At 40.6% G+C, this 15,202-nt stretch overlaps 1 non-coding gene across 1 annotated transcript; it reads right to left on the bottom strand.

Moving 5' to 3' along the window:
* Window positions 1–7,371: 7,371 nt before the first annotated feature.
* Trnas-cga lies at window positions 7,372–7,446 on the bottom strand. The gene has a single exon. It is a non-coding gene; the product is annotated as a tRNA-Ser (tRNA).
* Window positions 7,447–15,202: the final 7,756 nt, after the last annotated feature.

The raw sequence follows: 15,202 nt of genomic DNA, 5'->3' as shown, positions 1-15,202 counted from the left end.
GATTTCTCCCGGATATCCCGTTTAAAAAATATCCTTTTTTCCTGGGCGAATGTACACTTTTTCCGTGCTAAGTGACAGTAGGTTTTCAGTAGATTTTCCCTCGGAACTGCAAAACTTATCAATCCTTTGAATGGTTAACGTTTTATACAATCGCGTAGAACTTCCGGGGAAAAAAAGAAAAGACGGGGGAGAGAAGTATAGAGAGACTTTTAATTTAAAAAATGAGAAGTTTTGGAAGGACCTTTGATTTGCAGTAACATGTACGCTGCATATTTTCGTATTACGAAAGTATAAATTCGAATTGCACCAAACACAGCGCGTTAGTTTCCAGAGCGTTGAAACCGAGGTTGCGATGTCCTTTTGTAAGCGAGTCATATCTCAAACCACGAGGTCTCGCCAGCCGATGACAGCAGCTATTCAGAGCATAGGACACGTGTTATAGTCAGCCAATAGCAAGATCACTGGTTACACAGCGCGAACACACAAGAGGAAAAGTTAACGGTTTACATTAATATACACAGTACCGTATATCTACAAGAAAAGCTAAGCTTTCACATATTATATTGGTCTCTAAGATTAACACGCTACAACAGAAGTTGAGCTTTCACATGTAATATTGATCTCTTTTGCGTGTGTTATACTTTAAGATACATCACACAACTGTGCCAGTAAATTTAAAATTATGACATAAATGTCTCGGCTCAAAATTCTTGTAAGTGGCTGGTTCTCAAACTGTTCAGTTTCGAACGCTGTGATTTAGATATCCATCCCACTTTCTCACACGTAGCTTATTCCATCTTGCGTAAAAACAAATTTACTTTGAAAGTAACACTTTTCTAACCACCGTTCGCAGTACTATCCAGAGACTGTTAGAAATAGGTTCAATTTACCAGTTGCCAGAGAGCGCCAGAAAACAGCCATTGTGCGTGTGCAACTGCAGTGGTGTAGGATGCCCCCATGTTCGTGTGTATAACGCACTAAGAGAGCTTACATTACACCATAAAAGAAACAGGGCGTCAGAGGATACTCCAAAGAGCATTGGAATTTCGTGAACCATACTAAAATGCATAATAAGGCTTGAAGTGTAAATTGGCTTTTTCCGGATTCACAATGAAGTTTGTCCCATCTGATATTAAGCTTTTCAGTGTGGTTTTTGGGATGTAAATTTTCTTTGAGTACCAGTACTCTACGATCTCATTTTTGGTTCTTTATTACGGCATAATGCCATACATGGCAGAAGATAACGTGCACTTGAAATTGCACTTGAAATTCAGCGAACAGTTGGAACTAGCCAATACTGTAGAATGAAACACTTCGTTTCAAATAAAATGATTTCCTCAGCGGAAAGATTAATAAAGCCAAATTTATTTAGTGAACTTCTGCAAGGCGATTAATGCTTGACTGCTCCTAACTTGGAAATAAAATAAAATTAGAAAATTGAAATTAATAATATATTTTTGCCCTCCGTAATTATGTGAATGTATTTTAATTCACTTGATAGCTCCCGGCCACAGAAATCCGTTTTGCTTTCATTTGACGTGGGAGCTGTACACGAAGAGAAGCACCGAAATCACTTAACGTAAACACGGGTCCCGTGGAGACTAACCCCTTCCCCACTACAACTCAGACAACTCTGTGAAATCGCGAATCTGGCAGCTATGGCACGCGAGAAAAATTTTTTCTCGTTTGCATCTGGCTGCTTGCTGCTACTACCGATACAGCTAACAGCCAAACTTCAAGTAGTGGGAGACGGGAGAAGGTACTGCTTATACGCGATCAAATGCGCATGCGCAACAGACCGCTGGCAACTGGTCAAACGAACCTAATGTGAACAGTCGTGACGTCATGCTCATAGCAAGCAGTTTATTGTTACGAAGAATTACAGTCTGCGCCCGACGGCCTTTGACATATTTTTGCTATTTGCACACGCTTGTGCGTGCACGGTGTTTTGTTGTTGTAAATTGCACTTTTCCTTTGTCACTAAAGATTTATTTTTTTTCCTTCTCGTTTATATTTTATTGCTGCAGTATCATTCTCCAGTAGCAGGAAACAATAACATTCTTTGCTAGAGAATCAATTCTGCAGTCAAAATTACAAAAATTTAACTGAAAGCTAAAACAATGAAAAATTCCCGGAATTCCGAAAAATTCTCGGGTTTCTCCCGGATGAAAAAAATCCCAGGTTTTTCCCGGTTGTATCGGGCCGTATACACCCTGTTTTTGTAAGTGACACCAACAAATTCACAGAATTCAGTGAGTTCTGCAACACGAACAGAAAAAAATATGAAAAGGGTTGTAAAACTTCATGACAATGCAGTCAATGTCAACAGGTAAAACATCACAAGCACTTGGAAGTATGTTATGAACATGTGCTGGACAACCTATGCCAACAATGTTAGAGTTTAATTTTTCCTTTCAGATGTGTGGAAACATTAATACCCTCTTTCTTCATTAACCCCCCAAAATTACAGTTAGTATTGTCTGCACCAAATGCAATATACTTTGAGATTATACTGAATGACTATATAACATGAGTAAGATAATTGGAAATTGTTTCGGACTTTTCGTTCTGCAATTCATCAAGATCAAGCAATTTCGTCTGCAGTCCACCCTCACTTACAGAAAAATACTGAACTATCACAGGAAAAATTTTATGATGGCCATGGTTGCTAGCATCAGTAGACATTGAAAAGTATTTTGCACTGGTTACAGCAGCTATTACCTGTTTCTGGGCATGCGGAGCTGTAACATTGTTGATAATTGCTTCACACTTTGTTCTTCCACACGAAACATTTTCTGCAATCTTAGAATCAGGAAAATTTCTTTTGTTTAGTTGAACACTGCAGTCATTAGAACGATAGCTTTGGTGGTGTTTAATAACATGGAATGACAGGGTTCCTTCTGCTGCAGCTACGTTTTTCTGTTCCTGTGTATTTGAAGTTACAAAATATCTCGTCTTTTTTGCGAGAAAACTGCCGATCGAAGATTCTTCCTGTGTTTCTCTGATTCCATACGATGCTAAAGATCTGCAGCACCACCATGAGACACGGATACAGCACAGTTACATACGTTACACTTTGCTGAACACTCATTGTAGCAGTGAAGCAAGGAAATTTCCTCTGAAGCTTTTCCGAAAACTTTGATTTTCGTTTCGCCATCACCACGAAGTGCTAGCACTTCACGAAACTGATACTGAGTACTGACAACAATGGCAAGCAAAAGCAAAGAAAATAAGAGTACGCAACAATTATATTGCTTAAGCTGTACATAATCACGGGTACCAACTTACGGGATGTCAGTTTCAATTGATAGTTTATAAAATCGACACTCAGAAAATATTTTAACCACTTTGTAAATGTCTGAAAATGAGCCTTGAAAATCGGGACAAATTGCTTGTTTTAAAAACGGAGTCGGGACAAACTTTTCGAGCCTCAAAAAACGGGACAATCCCGATTAATCGGGACGTATGGTCACCCTACATCTGCTGCTGTGGCCAAGCTTCTGCTAGAGCGGTGCTGTTGAAGTGCTGACATGACTTACATAAGGGGGGCAGGGGGGAGAGAGAGGGAGAAGTTTACTGTTACATTTTCGTCTTGTGCCATGAACTTCGCACCAAATCGTGAAACTCAAAAATACCAAGACAACGAAACCACCACCACCACCACCACCACCACCACCACCACCACCACCTCCAAAAGGTACTTTTTTTTTTTTTGCAACTTACTACCAGTCGAAGTGTTCCTTGGAAAATGCCACTTATATCTGTGTCGCGAACTTTCAGATGACTTCTCGACGGCAATAAGTAGTTTGTAAACACTATTTTCCAATACACATCGGTTCTGTCATGCTTCCTGCACAATACCTTTTGTATGCGCTACAACATTGCTGAAGTTATCCACAGTTACTTCAGAAACATCATGTAAGTGTCTTTCATCTACCAAAAGCATTAATTTCTTGTTTTGATGTTCTATGTACCCTTTGATACAGGCCCATACTAGCTATACAGCATAAAAGTGACAATGATGGACCGGTAATTTAATTATAGAATGTCCATGCTTGTTGGCAACTTCGTCTACAACGCATGTCGGGTGTCGTGGCTCACGTTAAGCCAAGTTCTAGTAGTTCCACTTTATTCCTGCATCGAATTTTATATAATTTCATCGTAACCACTGTGGGATTTCTTTTCTAGAAGAGGTCATTGGGGCTGTGTCCTTTACAACAGTGTGGTACGGCGCATTGTCAGTAACAATGTACGAAGATTTCTCCACATTCGTAACAGCGAATTTTCAAACCATCGTAAAGAGGTGGGGTACTTCATTTCCCCATGAAAATGCGAGGTTGAAAATGTGTAGACGGGCGGAAACAAACCCACAGGCTGTATCTGCGAAAACAGTAAGTGTGCTTCCTTTACCAACAGGTACTGCCATTCCTTCTTGTGATCCGTCAGACCAGAATTCACCCATGCTTCATCGAACCACACTAGATCATCGAAAGCAATGTCTTTTACCTGTCGCAATAATCCGCATCGGCATGCAGCAGTATCTTGTTCCAAGAGCAGCTTACGGCCATATGACAACAAAAAGACCAGCTTCTTTAAGCGTTACAAGCAGTTTTCGTAACGTTGGATGCCCTCTACGGTGATTTTATGCATAAAAATGTCTGCGAATTGCATCCTGTTCGAAAGAATTACGATTTGTCACACGTTTCTCGGCGCATCGTTCCCCCCAGACTTTGCGGTTCTGAATCAAGATTTGATGGTCTGGAATCAGTGTTCAGTTTTTCATTCTGTTCTTTGCCTATATTTGTAACAGTTATTCAGTTTCTCTTAATCCTGTGGTCTCTCTACTACCTTACTAATGGAAATAAAGAGTGTCTCCATTGTCCTTTCCCATCTCAAACTATTGTCTTACGATGTAGACGTATTCACGGTATTGTCCTCGCGTAATATTTCTTGTCCGAGTTTCTTCAAAGTTTCAGACTGTGGATTCTAGGACGGCCCCGCCTTTTATTTTCGGACATTTTGTATGGACAACCCAAAGCCACTGCAGTAATTTGTCACACACACGCAATGGAAACAGACGAAAAACAGACACTAAGACAACGCAATTTACACGACACGTCGCGCACAAGACCAGGTGTTAGCAGCAACTGAGCGCTAACGAGTTAGTGGTGGCAAATATCAGGGTTGCCAACCACAAAGCTTTTTCCTCGTACATAAACAATCAAAAATATCGTACTTTGGCTTTCAAACCTCTTACATTTATCAAGTATTTAAATGTTATAAAACCAAAAGTATGGCATTAAATGAGTGTGAATTTAGCAGACATTTGTTAATTTAAAAGTTTTGAATTAAACAAATAAAACGTTACGGTGGCCATAATTTCAAGCCCAAATTCTGGACACATTACTCGTCTCTGCTGTTTGCGCCCGGGGGTTGGGTAGAGGCGGTGAGATGAGACGTACTGGAATGTGTGAATGGTTAATATTTATTAACAACTGTTACATAATTTTATTTCACTCTCGGAGGTAACAAAGATTCGCTGTTGTTGTTGTTGTGGTCTTCAGTCCTGAGACTGGTTTGATGCAGCTCTCCATGCTACTCTATCCTGTGCAAGCTGCTTCATCTCCCAGTACCTACTGCAATCTACATCCTTCTGAATCTGCTTAGTGTATTCATCTCTTGGTCTCCCTCTACGATTTTTACCCTCCACGCTGCCCTCCAATACTAAATTGGTGATCTCTTGATGCCTCAGAACATGTCCTACCAACCGATCCCGTCTTCTGGTCAAGTTGTGCCACAAACTTCTCTTCTCCCCAATCCTATTCAATACTTCCTCATTAGTTATGTGATCTACCCATCTAATCTTCAGCATTCTTCTGTAGCACCACATTTCGAATGCTTCTATTCTCTTCTTGTCCAAACTATTTATCGTCCATGTTTCACTTCCATACATGGCTACACTCCATACAAATACTTTCAGAAACGACTTCCTGACACTTAAATCTATACCCGATGTTAACAAATTTCTCTTCAGAAAAGCTTTCCTTGCCATTGCCTGTCTACATTTTATATCCTCTCTACTTCGACCATCATCAGTTATTTTGCTCCCCAAATAGCAAAACTCCTTTACTACTTTAAGTGTCTCATTTCCTAATCGAATTCCCTCAGCATCACCCGACTTAATTCGACTACATTCCATTATCTTCGTTTTGCTTTTGTTGATGTTCATCTTATATCCTCTTTTGTTGATGTTCATCTTATATCCTCCTTTCAAGACACTGTCCACTCCGTTCAACTGCTCTTCCAAGTCCTTTGCTGTCTCTGACAGAATTACAATGTCATCAGCGAACCTCAAAGTTTTTATTTCTTCTCCATGGATTCGCTAAAGCGCATTATACATTGAGGCTACTTTAGAATGCGCACTAATAATTTCACCACGAGATATAACCATTAGGTTATTAGTTTATAAAATTACACAAGTACATGAATTATTTAGACGATCTTTAAGGCACTTTAGTTAACTGTGTTGTTAGCTGACTGGAAATATTCCCCTCTCATTGGCGGGAGAAATCTCTTTGTTGCTTTGACAAATGTTTGGCGACGTTGAAGCGTTTTTCGTTCCTGGTCTGCCATTAGACATGCGAATGAGGCCACGACACCGCCACAGATCACCTTACTGTGGCGCCATCGAACTTACATTTCCATACAACTATGAAATTTTTTGTGGTATTTTCAAGTCTCAGTTTGTGTCTCCAAATAAAGCATCAGGTACATCTCCAGCCTCACTGACATCGTTCTTATTTACGCTGTCGTATAATTTTTCCCTAGTCATACGGCTATACATGTCTTGTTGGTTCAAAACTGACGCAATTTCCAGTACGTGTTGGTCCTTTTACGCTCTCTGCAGTAAGAAGTGTGCCGTTCACACTTTCCACAGTTAGCCGTTTTCTTATGCCTGTTTTTGTCAAATTATCCCTACTGAAAATCCGCTCGCATTCAGCATTTGTAAGAGGTAAGGACAGTGCAGTTTGAGCAAAAAGCGTCAGCTCAGAAAAATCTTCAGTTTTCAGTAAAAGATCACAAAACTTATCTGGCTCACTAATTTCATTCAACCCTTCAGGTCTCCATTGATCGTCTTTTTTTTGCTTGATCATCTGGTGTAATTACAAGCTGAACCACTTCAGCAAGAAGTATTAGTGTTGGGAAACGGCTCCTGAAATTATGTGGGAGCGCCGATTCTGGTTTGGGAACTTTTAACTTTGACAAGACAGGGTCCTCCACGTTATATCGTTTTCTTATTTCTGTGGCAGCAACTCTGTAGAAATCTTCGCAACATGAGAAGATTTGAAACTTCCTGGCAGATTAAAACTGTGTGTCCGACCGAGACTCGAACTCGGGACCTTTGCCTTTCGCGGGCAAGTGCTCTACCAACTGAGCTACCGAAGCACGACTCACGCCCGGTACCCACAGCTTTACTTCTGCCAGTACCTCGTCTCCTACCTACCAAGATTTGTTCAGTATCTGCAGGATGTCTGACCATATCTGGATGTTTTAAGAGCTCATACACTTTGACAAGATACAGTTCAGTGTTATGGAGTTGATGACGCTGACTTTCAGGGTCTATTTCATCTGGGCTTGGCCTCATGACATTTTCGCGTTGTAAATAACGCAATAGGATTTCCTGGAAGTGTTGGCGTATTTTCTCATGTAGATTGTGAGTAACTACTCTCTCGCTTTAAAATTCCCAGACAATTTATTAAACGAAGGGAGCGACCATTCAAGGAAATAAAAATAAAGTTTGTAGAATTGGTTGCTAAGTGTTTCAGAAATAAATACTGCCCGATTTCGCACATCGGCTTTGGCTTTATATGCACGATTTGTCGTGCAACCGATAAAAAATAGACGTACCCACTGATCTAATACTCTTTCAGCCCCTGCTGACAATGAAAGCCATCTTGTCTGAGATTGAGATGGTTTAAGAATTTTGTGGGGCCCCACTTCAACAAATTACTGGATCAAAATAGTGTACCACAACGCAAGCCGCTTTTGACCATTGAAATGTCGGTTGTCTCGTCCGTCATGACAAATTTTTTTTTTTTGGTTTTCGGGCTAATTCTGCTTTATGACCCCGTCCATGTCTCTTTACCACTGCTGTTACTATAGTTCGTTCGAGCTCTATTTCCTTAATTTAGAATCAGTCAACTTATTTTAATAAAGGTATCAAATGGACAGCAACCGAAAATGCAATGTTATGCTCTTAAAAAAGAAGCAGCAGGTTTAATTTCTGGACGTCCTGTATTTCGAGCAGCTACACTTTTTTGGAATCCAAGCAATGTTAATGTTCACGTTCTTACACTAGAATCAGGTTTGTTATTTATGTTTTTTGTAGTGGCGCGAGTTTTCAAATTAGATATTTCAGCTACCATCGATGTTCCCAGGCCAAATGCACACTTAGCTTTGGTTGAATCATTGGTGTCTGGCAAAAACCAGTCCTTAAAAACCGGACCCTTTAACCACTGATGTCTAAAAATTGTGAGCGATGCTGCGGTGAACTGTTATCTTCCTTTTATCTTGTCCAGCCGCCTTTTCTGGGTATTTTCTAGGTGGAATATGAGTACACGAACGGTCACTTTCTTCCTCACAATGACTCAATTATGGGTAAATAGGTAGCACAACTACACAAGAGACAAAATACTACACGTATGGAACAGAAAAGGCGAGCTATTGTCAGCGCCGCAAACACACCTGCGTTGTACTATTGATGCACTGTGAACTCAGGGCGCAGTAACGATCACCTGATTTCGTTAAAGAGCGTTGCATGTGTGTTCATTTTCAAATGTGTGCCCACTTCATTATGAAATACCTACTGAAATAATACCGCACCACGCATTATTAGACTGCATATGTTGGCAGCGCTGCGATTTCAGTTCCGTATTTGTCGGTAAGCGTCGGAGGAAGTGGCCATCTATTCTTGGCTGATCAGTACTTTCGCGTTTGTGATAGAGATGACAAACAACGAAGAATGGAATCTGTTCCTCGCGGATTCCCGGCTAACTAACCATAGAGTAGACTTTTTAGTAGACTTTCAGTACACGATTAGAGGTGTTATGTAAATTTTTGTGTCACTGAAGGCAACTGAAACGAAAATTAATATCAATGAGAAAAAATTTATTTCCATTGGACTTTTTCGTGCTCATTGTTACGTACTCTAGTGTGCAAAATTCGAAACATTGTTGAAATGAATTCCAGAGATAGGCTTTATCAACTCATTTTTTTCTGAATCGCAAGTAAAGATTGATTGATGGCACTATTACAATAAAACATTTAATTTCCCTAGTAACAGGAAAGTCACAGACCTGTTAAGTTCATGTCAAAATTTTAGAAATTTAAATTTTAACTAAAAGGTACAAAAATCTACCAACAAAAGCGCTAATTTTAAAAAACATTGCGCCATATTTAGGAAATGAACGCGTCTAACGTATTACCACGGAGAATAAATTATTCTCCTTGCCTATTACATTTAATAATTTTTGAATTTCTGAGTAACAATCTGTTGTGCACGTGCCATTTCCATGCAGATTAGAAGTATAACTTATAATACGCATGGGCATCGGCCACTATTCCTTGTAAAGTTTTTAGTTTCCCGGGATGAGGGGGAAGCGCGACAAGGAGGAACGAAAGCAAAAGCCAATGCGTAACAGCGGAATGGCTTCTTCGCAGTATTGCCAACGGGCACACAGTCCTCACTAATTATGGTGTTAACAGCGCGAAAGTAAACATTTGCTGAAAGCTTATTTCTGCAAATTTATATGAAGTTATGGTACTTTTTTGTATCAATGAATACGAAATATTGAGAATGTAAATCATGATGTGACACAGTTACTCAATGGGCGACACATGAATTACAATGAAAACCACGTAAAAATTTATTTTAATACTCAGAACGGATATACGAGGTAAGTCCACAAAGTAAGTTCCCTTAGTAAGTGTATCAATGAAGAACCGTGCTCCATTTGCTTTAAAATTTAAAAACGGGAGAAGCCACAAACTTAGACGTAATGTAAGGAGGAAACTTGGCAGTTTTCGTAGTTTACAATAAAAATAGATAGCAATTGGTCTGCTGCCTGTGACTACATAATCTGTATCTGCATAATCTGCATCAGATTTTTTCAACCACAGTTTTTGTCCTTTAGCACTCATTATTCTCAACCTCGGAATAGTGGTATAATCCCGAGTCCAACATGACTTTTGAGCGGAGTTTCGAAAAATGAGAATCATTAGGAGAACGCTGGTGACTTTTTGTAATAGTCACCCATTTATGACTTCAAGGAAAGCACGAAACAGTAGACGTACTAAGTTTTCTTTTATTTGCCTATTTAATGTTTTAAGTCTATGTATCTTGCAACTGAGGGAGTCAAAATGTTTCCATTTTTCTTGTATTTCTACTTTAATTACAAAAAGTAATAGGAATAAACTGAAAATCTTATTTCAGAAGCCTGTTATTTTGAGCCGGTCCGGTTGAACTGGGACTGAAAAAACCACCCTCCCCAAGGGTTCGCTGGCGTCAATAAACGTAAAGGGGGACAATACTTCCGTTTTGGCCAGGCCACAATGTTTTTCAGACGACGACCTCCAAAGTTGGCTGGCTCCACCGAGATAGAATCTTTCTGTGTTGCGTGAGAATCAGTCGCCATTTTGGGCTATGCTCGTTTTCTGGCACCGAGCATGGGAAAAGATTTGGGCGCTCGTTTCTATGTATGCAGGAACGCTGCGCATTGTTTCATTCAGAAAATTTCCGTGGGTGGGAAATGTAACTTTGTTATTAAATTTACCAGTGGATAGAGCGTTTGGTGATAGTCCTCCGACTGACGGACGAAGGTGCACGTAAGTGCAACACCGAACTGTGGAGCTGAGAAACGGACGAGTCTGAAAGCGATCGTCGTGGTCAATACTCTGAATGAAGTTGTTTCGGGTCTCATTTCGTTTAGCACTTTTCGCTATCACCTCTGACAGGTAATGTCTGAGCAGGGGTGCTGTGCGCTTACTGTTCTTACAGTTTTCATCTTTCCAACTTTTTTTTGTGCTAGCTTACGCCTGTATTACGGCGTTTAGTGTCAATTTTCTTGCGTTTTCAAGTCTGCAATGGCGTATAATTTCTGGTTAAACAGCATGCATGCCGTGTGAAGTTGTTACAGCAGATATTTTTCTACTGTGAAGATGGTTCTTGATCTAAACCGTAATTGAAAAAAAGTATTGTAAGACACCACTTAGGACTGAAATAAGTATCACATGCATGGAAGCTTAAACGAAATGGCTGCATGAAAAATGCGAAGAAATCGAAAAGGAAATGCTTGTCGGAAGGACTCAATCAGCATGCAGAAAAGTCAAAGCAACCTTCGGTGACATAAGCATGGGAGGTATTTGATGTGACAGAAGAAGAAACAAGAGTCGATGTAAGAAAAGGTAGGGGATCCAGTATTAGAATCAGAATTTAGATCTTTGGAAGACTTAGTACCGAGTAAGGCAGAAGGGATAGATAACATGCCACCAGAAGATCTAAAATCAATTGGGGAAGGGGGCAACGAAACAACGATTCACGTTGGTGTGTAGAATGTTTGAGTTTGACGCGATACCATGTCATTTCCGGAAGAATATCGTCCACACAATTCCGGAGATTGCAAGAACCGACAAGTGCGAGAATTATCGCAATATCTGCTTAAAAGCTCACGCATCCAAATCACAAGAATGAAATACAGAAGAATAGAAAACTGCGTATGTGTCAGTCGACCACTTTGCTTTTCGGAAAGGTAAAAGGCACCAGAGAAGCAATTCTGACTTTCCTGTTGATAATGGAAGCACGAATACGGAAAAACCAGACACGGGTTCTAAGGATCTGTCGACTCTGAACAAGCGTTCAACGACGTCCAATTGTGCAACATGTTCGAAATCCTGAGAGAAATAGGTTTAAGCTATAAGGAAAGACGGGTAATATACAGTATATACTACAGCCGGCAGGGAACGATGTGAGTAGAAGTTATCGGTTTTAAAACGGTGTAGGAACAAGAACGTTGTTTTTCCCCCTAATTTTCAATCCATGCATCGAAGAAGTAACGATGGAAATCAAAGGTGGAAGACTGGAATTAAACTTCAAGGTGAAAGGACATCCATGATAAGATTAGCTGACGACATTGCCATGCTCAGTGGAAGTTACGAACAATCAGAGGATCTGCTGGATGGAACGAACAGTCTACTGAGGACAGAACACAGAGTAAATCGAAGAAGACTTAAGTGATGAAGTAGCAGAAATGACAACAGCAAGAAACCAGGGTTGCCACAAGAACCCCCAAGTGATATTCCCCTGATTTCCAGACAAGTTTTAGCATTTTTCCCTGACAAATTTTGAGATCAAGGGTAAGTAAAGAGGTAAGTCGACAGTCCGTCTTTACAGCTACACTACAAGAAACACGTGTCAAACGAGGAGATTATCTAAATGAAACTTGCAAACAGTGCTGTTTCCAAATGTGAGCAAAGCCGTTAGTAGTAGCATCAACACCTTTCGTAATGAACTGTTTTTAGAAGGAGAAAGCAAGCCAAATGGTGTGTGTGTTTCATTAAGACCATCGATGTTATTTTTTCAATAAAACTAAGTTGTGTATACCAACAAAATGGGTGACCGCCGATAGAATGTTGGTTCTACTATGTTCATTACTGTCGGTTATTGTCCACTGTGTCACATCTATTATTGTACAGGAATTACGTGATTTTTCTTTCGAGAAATATTTGAGTACATAGCGTACAAACCGCCAGTGACTGGCACAAGTTTGTTGTTATCATCTATACTTTCTAATAAATAAACTACTTTCGTGGCACCGGAATATACTAGAGTAAATAAAATGTTTACAAAACACGGTGCTGTACTATGTACTAGCAGTGAGACTGTCACAATTCCTTAAATCCATCGCCCGTGACCTCTGGATCTATGGGTAAACTAAGAAAATCGGCTGCATTACACCAAACACAAACAGACCCGGCCTGCAGGCTGATCGGTGAGACTAGAGCTGAAGGGCAGCGCCTGCACTTTAGGGGGAAACGACGGGCTTCATATCGGCAGTCCCGATCCGCAGAAATGGCCTGCGATTTTCGCCTGTCGTGGAAATCCACTAGTGTGACCAGCTTTTCAGGAGTCACAGACAGCATGCAGTTGAAATGGGACCGCAGTGATCAATCCATGCAACAATTAACTTGTGCAAATACTCTGAGAATCAATAGTAATGAGGATAGGTAGCAACTCACCATAAAGATGGTCGCTGAGCGACAGGCAGGCACACAGAACAGAATCACACTAGCACAACTAAATTTTCGGAAATAGCTTTCGTCAGAAAACGAGTACACGCACACATTCACACACTCGGACCCAACTCGTGCACACATTACCTCCGTCTCCGGCCCCTGCAGTCTCAGCGAATCAGATCCAAACAAACCACTCCTCACACCTCCCTGCCTCTCGTCTGCAGCTGCTAGGCTATCGGACCCCAAGTGGTGGCAGCACTGACTGCAAGCTGAGGGTAGTGGTAGGAATGTGAGAAGCAGTCGTAATGAGTGAGTAGGGAAGCGGCGCACATGCTCAGCTGAACCCAACCAGTGACGATGCAAGACGTATTAGTAAACAAACCATTTAATCTACCGAGACAAAAACGAGATTTTCCAGTGCTTTTTTCATATTTCCCTGGCAAGTTTGATATTCCTGATTTCCAGAACCTGTGGCAACCCTGGAAACTTATCAGTACTGGTGATCACGAAGTAGATGAAGTTAAGGAATTCTCCTCGCTCGGCCGCAAAACAACCCATGATGGACAGAGCAACCTGGATGTAAAAAGCAGCCTAGCACAGGCAAAAACGTTCATTTCTGACCAAGATATGTCTCCTAGTATCAAACAAAGACCTTAATTAGAGGAAGAAGTTTCTGAGAATGTACGTCTAAGGCACAGCATTATATGGTAGAGTAACACGGTCTGTGGGAAAACCGAGATACAAGAGAATCTAAGCTTTTTAGATGTGATGCTACAGAAAAATACTGAAAATTAGGTGGACTTATATGGTAAGGAATGAAGAGGTGCTCCACAGAATCGGAAAGGAATATAAGGGAAACACTGACAAGAGGAAGGGACAAGATGGTAGAACATCTGTTAACACGTAGCAGAATAACTTATACGGTACTAGAGTGTAAACTGTAGAAGAAAACAGAGATTGGAATAGATTCAGCAAATAACTGAAGGCGTAGGCTGCTCGTGCTACTCTGAGATGGAGATGTTGGCACAGGACAGGAATTCGTGGCGGGCCACATCAAACCAGACCGATGAGAAGAAAGGACCCACAGTGTGTATCACGCGTTTCCCCAGGTGTTACTTTATCAATGCGCTCTGACAGATATAACGGCAAGAACGATGGACGAAATTTACAAAGCACACAATGAAGATGGGAAATTTAACTCTTTCTTAGATACATTCCTACAGCTCTTAGAGTCTTCTTGGAAACCTTGTAACAGGGCAACCGCAGCTGTGACCAGTCGTCATGGGAGTTAAGGCGCCGCTTTAGCTGTACACAGCTGAAGCTGTTTCTTAATCCTGAAGGCCTTTGAATGTTGTTTCCCCTAAAACAAATAAAGGTAAAGTCAAGTATCAGCATGCATAACGGAATTAGCTTGTGGTAGGAAGAGATTTCTTTCTGATTTAGAGGACAAGCTACAGTCAAGATTTTAAACTATTAGCACTCGTATTTTAAAATTTTCGTGTGTCATTTAATACGAAAATCATTTACTGTTCTCGTAAAACGCGATACTCCAAGAATACGATAAAAGATTTGAAAAATTATCAGACTTCGAAAATAGTGACCCAAATAAAACTGAGCCCACTGAAAATAACTCTGGCAGAAATGATGACACTTTCAAATCATACGATGACATTAAGTGATTACTTCACAACGGCACAAAAGTTGCACCCACTAATAAACAACAAACTGCTGATGTATCAAATTTCCTTGCACAGACACTGCTTACACCACCAGCAGACGGTTCCAGAAAAACAGACCGTAAAGAGATTACGTAATTCATCAGGTCGCTTGAAAGTAGTAATTCCGATGCCTATGGTGATGTTTCTATCAGATTACTGCAACGTTGTGCTGAAGGTAGTGCTACATTTAAGCT

This window comes from Schistocerca piceifrons, chromosome 5 (assembly GCF_021461385.2).
Source record: "Schistocerca piceifrons isolate TAMUIC-IGC-003096 chromosome 5, iqSchPice1.1, whole genome shotgun sequence".
Lineage (NCBI taxonomy): Eukaryota > Metazoa > Arthropoda > Insecta > Orthoptera > Acrididae > Schistocerca > Schistocerca piceifrons.
This window is presented reverse-complemented; position numbering and strand designations above follow the sequence as displayed.